The following is a 7,248-nucleotide window of genomic DNA, read 5'->3' as shown; positions in this document are numbered from 1 at the left end:
AACGAGACCTGGGGGCATGTGGTTAACGACGATCCGCTATATCCAGGCCACCGAACGAGACACATGCGTGAGCCGTCAAGCTGTACACGCGTTTTCGAGAGAGAGAGAGAGACGTACACTCGACACGAACTCGAGATACAAGGCGCGCGCCTTGTTCTATGCTACACGAAAGTGCGGCACGAGTCTTGTTACCAAAGCGGCGCGCGCAGCCCTTCGAAAGGCATCGGTATCTTTTCAACTTTCCGACGACCATGACGAGCGGGCAGATTATCACGCGTGGTTCCAGCTTCGATTTTTCGAGTGGATCCACGGAAACTTTACGACGGCCACACTGAATTTCTCCAAAAGTCATTATTACGGATTGGAGACAGCGTAAAGTGATTCGGAGAAGAGGGCATGATGATCTTAAATCATGAATTAAAGTTGAAGTATACGATGCGAGTGAAGTTTGCTTACCTTTATTTAATAATAATATCGATAATTCACAATTCTATGATCGTCTTTAAGAATTTCAGGGGACTCGTTGGAACAACAGCTTCCTCAAATACAGTCGAAAATTACGAAATTATTTCCATCCTTGAATACCTAATTTTTGTTCCCAAAATATTATCTTTCAATCCTCTTATATTTCAAGGAAAAGATCCGTTGTAACGAACCACGAAAAACACATTTGGCCGAAGCTGTAACGCAAAACTGATAGCGTTACCGGTCCGATTCGAGCTAATTGTTGATCGTTAAGGGTCATTAAAGTATCTGGTTGATCCATACGACACTCGCTTAGGGAGCCATTTACGCTGCAACGGGCCATCCTCTTCCTGGCCGGCCATCGAATCCCACATCGTCCGACATAATAACTTGGTTAATGGAAATTTACGCTAATTGGAACTGGTCGCCTAAACTAATTACGAGTCCGCCGATTCACGGTCGAATTATCGCGAACAGTCGCGTTCATCTTTCACCGATCGCATTCCACTTCCATCGGAATTACTCGTCAACGCCGTTTCGATATTCGTCTTCGAAAAAGAGAATCTTGTTATAATAGTCTCTAATTTAATAATAAATGATTTGGGAAAATTTGAAAGTTTCTAGGAAGATTATTAAACATGGAAGAAGGGAAAAAGTTTTTCTCCCAGCCGACCACTATGTTTAGAACAACCGAATAACACGGTCTTATGCAGCGTGACACTTCGTTCGAATCGCTACATCATATTTCTGTAACACTGTCTCTGGGTGGACGTTTTTTAGCTGGCATCGTCTGTCAGAAATTTGACATCAAACGTGTTCCGACGCGCCACGCGTTGATGGATCTTGAATCGCTTCGAGTCGCCTCGGATATTGAGCACCAAGATATTCCGTCGAAATTTAATTAATAGTCGAAGCAAAAAGTGCGTACGTTATTCAAACATTTTAAATTATTACTCAACGTAACTTTATTCGTTGATTATCAAATCGTTAAACGATTTCCAAAGTTTCCAAAAAATTTAGAATCTCTAAGATAAAAAAATTGGCCAACCAAACGTGATTATATCCTCCCTCCTCTTCCAATATCTACAATAAAAGCAAGCACTCGTTGAAAGATATATTGTTAACATAACAAAAGCAAATACTCGTCGAAAGATACATTCTCAAGATCGATTTTCTATTTTCCAAAGGGGAGATTTAATCGCAGACGGAAGACAGAATGTAAATTGCGAGAGAGGGGAAGAGCCAAGGTGTTCCTCGTCCTGTCGATAAGATTTCTAACCTATAGCGACGATGACTGTCAGAAATCGGGATTCAATTCTCCTTCTCCGTCCTATTCAATAAACCGTGGCCGGCCGTGGGCGAGGAGAAACGTGGACGCGATAAACGGTGCCTTTCTTCTTCCTCTTCTCTTTCTCTGAGAAAGAGGCGGGGGAACAAAGGGCACCGCGACTTCCGGTTGACTCGCATGGTCGACTCGCCGCTCATAAATCGTTCCGAGGAAACGAAACGAACAGGCTTGGACGCGGTCGCTCACCAATCTGACAAACGATCGTTTCGAGGGAAGTCGATTAACACCTCGTACGCGACCGTGTCGCCCTCTGCTCGCGACCGATTTCGATCCATTTGTCTTTGCCCGAAACGGATCCGCCGCGATAAACCGTGACAGAACACAGCTCTGCCTCTCCCTGTTTCTTTTCCCTCTCCTTTTTTCGGCAAAGATTTCGTCACACCCTCCTGTTTATTGATTATTCAGAATATCTCAAAGAAATTCTTTTTCCTCAAAGTTGCCCATGGAACGATGTATACCGAAATACTTGCACCAACTTCCAATAACAATTACCATAAAGATCCCGATCCTTCTGTCACGTTCGAGTACCGTCAATTACAAAATCGAGATCGTTCACCTTGCTTCCTGTCACCTCTCTCATTCACCGTTCGATATTCTCAATTCGTCTCTCTCTCTCTCGATCAAGAGAGTTTTTGGAGAGGCAAAAAGTAGAGGAAAAAGAACGGCTCGAGTATCGGCCGATAATTTCATGGCACATCGAGTAGGTATGTCGAGAATGGATGGAAATTAGTCGAGATGGCCGTCGAGTTGCGGAGTTAATTGATACGTCTGCGCCCCGGCGGGATATACACACAAACTGGCAGGCGAGGAAGAGGGGCGAAAAAGGGAGAAAGAGAAAGAGATATACGGTAGTTTGCGCGCACGGATTGGCCTCGCGTATCGGGGCCCGGGTTTGTTCGTATCGCGCGTGATTTAGCGGAGTCCTAGGCGATCCGGTTAACACGGAGCCGCGTGAAAAAGAAGAAGAGGGGCGAAATCCTCTTGGAAGCCACGCACGGGCCATCGCAACATGACTAATACCCTTTCGCCCGTATTTTTATCCGAGCGACTCGCTGTCCCTCGTGTTACAAAAGCAAAAGGAGGGGAAGGAAAGAAAAAGATGGAAATTACGAACGGATGCGTCGAACGGATGGGGCCATCGCGAGTGTCCTCCAGTTGAATGAAATTATTTACGAAAATAAACAAGGGAAATTCCTCGACGAGAGTTGTTATGTTATTATTCGATCGGCGATAACGATTTTCAAAGTATCATCGCGAGATGTTTCGTTACGAGAAGCATCGTCGCCGATTAAAAAAGCGTAGGAGGACGTTGTAACGAGGGAGAAGAGCGGGGAAAAAGAAAGGAAAAATCGAAAGGCGGATATCGGAAGACGATCCATCGTTAATAAGCTGGCGGGGAGGAGGAAGTGGTTGGCGTTGAAAGCGCGTCAGGAGAGAGAGAGCACGTGTCTGGCGTCGAATGTCGGAAGGGCCGCGACCCGCCCCCCTCGAGGCGACCTTAACGATCATCGTTATTGAATAAAATCCAAGGCGTTACATCGTTGCGCGTCAACCGACCCGCAGAGAGGACCTCCTTCGTCGAGCGTACGCCCACCGGCCGGGTGATCGATTCCGATACGACCGAGAGGTATAATGAACCGTCCGTCTCTCAGCGCGCCGTCGTCTGCGGAAGATGAAGAGAAGCTGCTGCGTAAAAAGAAGCGACTGCCGCTCCTTCGACCGATTCGGTGATTTTAGAAAATAAATTTCAGTTTATTCCATTCAACTTCGCGATACAGTACGCGATATTCGATAAATTGTACGTTCAGTCTCTTAAACGGCAATTCTTCAGAAATGTAATTCTTATGCGCTGTTAATATCTGTAAAAAAATATTCTCGAGCGGCCAAGGATAGGCTGTTTCTTCGCTTCGATTGCGGAGAATCGACGTTGGGGAAAAACGAGTTGTATCGCGAGCCGCGTGTTCGACAGCGATCTCACTTCGATCTGAATTCGCGACGACGACGACGACGACGACCGCTCGCATGAATAAGGCATTGCCGTGACAGAGGCGGAACAACGGCATTGCACGTTACGTCCGCCACATGCGAAACATCTGGCATTTTTCACGTGAAAGAGCGAGGGAGAGAGAGAGAGCAGGCCCAAAGACGAATTTCTGAAACGGTGTACGCCCCCCTGTCATGCTTCTCCGGGGAGACACACGCCGAGACCCCGGGGGAATTTGTATTGTCGATCCATAACCCGCGCTTTTATCCCACCGGACACGACAAATTATATCGCGATTGTTCCTCGATCTTAACCGTTAATTAGAAATCAATGCGCTCACTCGTGCGTGCGCTCACTCGTCGTACTTTACCGCCCCGTTCAACGATCCCGATATCTCCGAGGAGATATACGCGCCAAATCTTTCGAAACGGGAAAAGGAGAAAGAGGAGAAAGAATCAAAGTTGACTTTCGAAAAATTGTCGTCCTCGAGGAGCGAGTTCACTTTTTTCCTGTGTGTGAGGTAAGGGACGACGTTGACTCGGATCGCCAAGCCGTGAGTAATCCGGTAAATGCGTGTGAAGGTGTGGCACGCAGCGGATCCATTGTTCGGCAATTAAAAGGCATTTTTTCTTCCCCTTTGTGCCACCCCACCTGCCGCTTTTGTTTGTTTGTATTTCCCGTCCCGATTGTAAACCGCGCCACCGCGCATTTCGCGGCCCGTTGCCCACGTCAGGAGGTGTTTCGATCCGATTCCCGAGTATTCGACGCGACAGGCGAATCGTGAAAGGGAAAAACGGTCTCGCGATCTCCTATTGGATATCGGATATCGGATTATGCATACGCTAACGCCGATTGCGTGAAAGAGCGCAGCCATTTCTTCTTTCTTTTCTTAGATATTTATATATCGTTGTATCTGAGTTTCCATTAAAATTGTCGACTTACTTATTCGATCTTTTATGTATATATATTTTGTAATTGATTTTAAAGATATCAGAATAATATACGATCTCGAGGCTCGATTCTTTTCGATACGAATGAACTTGCTCGAAAAATTATGTAAGAAAAATCCTTTGAAAGACCGTTGAACCGTTTCCCTGGGGGAGCGTAAAGTTTCGTTCGTTTAAAAGAGAGAGAAAAATAAATCGGTGCAAAACTCGATCGACGCTTAAACGACGCCTGATGAAATTCCTATTCCGCGTAGGCAAAACGAGAGTCGGCAAATTGAACGGCTAACAGTTACAGCGTGCAAGACTGTAATTTTCCAAATGCCCGCTTTCGTGGAAAATGTGCTTCGATTTTCCCTTGCTCGCGCAATTTCAACGCGAATGAATCGCTCGTTTGTTTGTTGCAGAGGCGGTACGAGGGATACGGTATAACTTTTACGTTGTACAATATCCGTTTACCTCTATCCCACGTAATCGTCCTTCGAGGGTTCTACTCTCTCTCTCTCCCTCTGCTTTCGCAATGGAAACGGTGTAACGCGTGCGCCAATAGGAAAATAATAATCGTCACCCCCGAAAACGATCGTTTCCGCGCCCCTCCTGCCAAATCCCAATGATTTTCCTACGATCGTCCTATGAACGGGGGGCGGGATCTCGTCGAAGACATGTGTTTGCTCTCGATTCGTCACCCCTCGGGAAACATTCGACAATCCTTTGTAATTTGTCGTAGAATCGTACACGGTGTTCCGTGTTTAGGAAAACAACGATACATAAGATGCGAGGTTAAAAAAAAAAGGGTACTTTCATTTTGTGAGAGTTGTGATGCGATACATGCATCGTATTTTATTCAAATTTTCGATTCGAGATATTTACCGTTAAGATCGATGGAATTGAGCTCAAAGGATTTCGATTTTAATCGAAATTTCACAATTATTACAAAATATGGGTTGCATCCTCGTAAGTTACTTACTAATGAACGGTAAGCATCTTTAACGTCAAGATTCCCTTCCTTCCATTATTGATTTATTTCAGCCATACCATTCGATTTTTCTCTCCACGAATCACTCTCCGTGTCTCACGTAACAGATACGTTCCGTCCTTCTTCCACGCGGCTATCATCGTGGCAAAGTTTCGCATGCCACGACCGGCCTGTCGACGAAGTGTCCCCACGATTCGCAAAGTTGGGTTCGCAACGGGCGATGGAATGACAGGTTTTCCGTTGAATCCGTTTACCCGTAGATCCGCGTGGAAGAAGCGAGGCATCCTCTCGAATCAGCTCGAAAACGAGGAAGTGACGTCGTTCGAATCGATGATTATAATTAGTTGGCCGATATACCGGAACAGGAACGGGCTGATTACGGTAATCAGTGGCACGCAGTCGCACGCGAAATGATTCACATTCAGTGGCATAAGGACGATGGCTGCGAGCGAGAAACCGACTTGGTCCCTCGAGTGGCCGAGCGAGAAAAGGAGGGGACGAGTGGGAGAGAGAGTAAGGGGGAGAGAGACGGAGCGACGGAGGACGAAAGAACCGCGAAGGGAAGAGAAGGCTGGCCTCCTCCTCCTCCTCCTCCTCGCCACGCATGCGCGTGCACACAACTCTTTCCGTGACTATTATTACATACCGTATACAACGGACGAACAAAAGGATCCCCATATGGCGACTCGCGGCCTAATGTATGTCATTAGACGCATTACTCTATGATAATTAAACGTCTATATGCGCGGCATTGTTACGCTGGTACTTTGCGCCGCATTACGGAATGACACGTTGCGCTGCAATGCTTCGGATGTCGTGAACGATTCGCCTGCCCGCTTCCAACCGAAACCTAACCTAACCAAACCCGGATAGATGCCTTACCGCGGGAAAATACGAACCTGTTCGTCGCTTTTCCCGGTTGGAAACGCGCAGGAAACGTGATCCGTATTCTCTTGCCGCCGATGCTGAGAAGAGAATCTCTAAAGAAAGAGAATCCTATGAGAATTTTCATTAATTGTTCAAGGTTCTCCGTTAGAAAGTAGATGCGAATTAATCCTTTTCGCAGTTGCTCTCTACGAATTCGAGTGCATAAATGTTATTCCCGATTTCGTGCGATCGCGAAAAATTAAGGCTGAAAAGGCTTCGACCAAAATTACACCAGAGACGAAGAGATAAAGTCGAGAGAACGGAGGGAAGAAGTTTAATTTCCTGGCTTTGTGCTCGAACGGGAGGAAGAAAAGTTGGCGGCGAATCGTTCGAAAAGTCTCGGCGATAATCCCAACTTTTCGTACGTTTCGAAATAAACGGGGCAAACGGGGTCAAAAACTTTTGGCGAATCCGCGAAGTTCTTGGATCGAACAGAGGAGAGGCGGGCACAGAAGAAATCGTGGCCCGACGACAGAAAGAACCGCGCAATTATAATACTATTGTCGGCGCTCCTGTTTTGCATCAAACGCGTCCCCGTTCTCGAATGCGGGGACAATGCACCGGATTACCAGCATCTTAAAAGGAAAGAAAGAAAGAAATTCGC

The sequence above is a fragment of the Apis cerana genome, linkage group LG13 (assembly GCF_029169275.1).
Source record: "Apis cerana isolate GH-2021 linkage group LG13, AcerK_1.0, whole genome shotgun sequence".
In the NCBI taxonomy this organism is placed as follows: Eukaryota; Metazoa; Arthropoda; class Insecta; order Hymenoptera; family Apidae; genus Apis; species Apis cerana.
The sequence above is the reverse complement of the archived record's forward strand: the minus strand, read 5'-3'. Positions refer to the sequence as shown.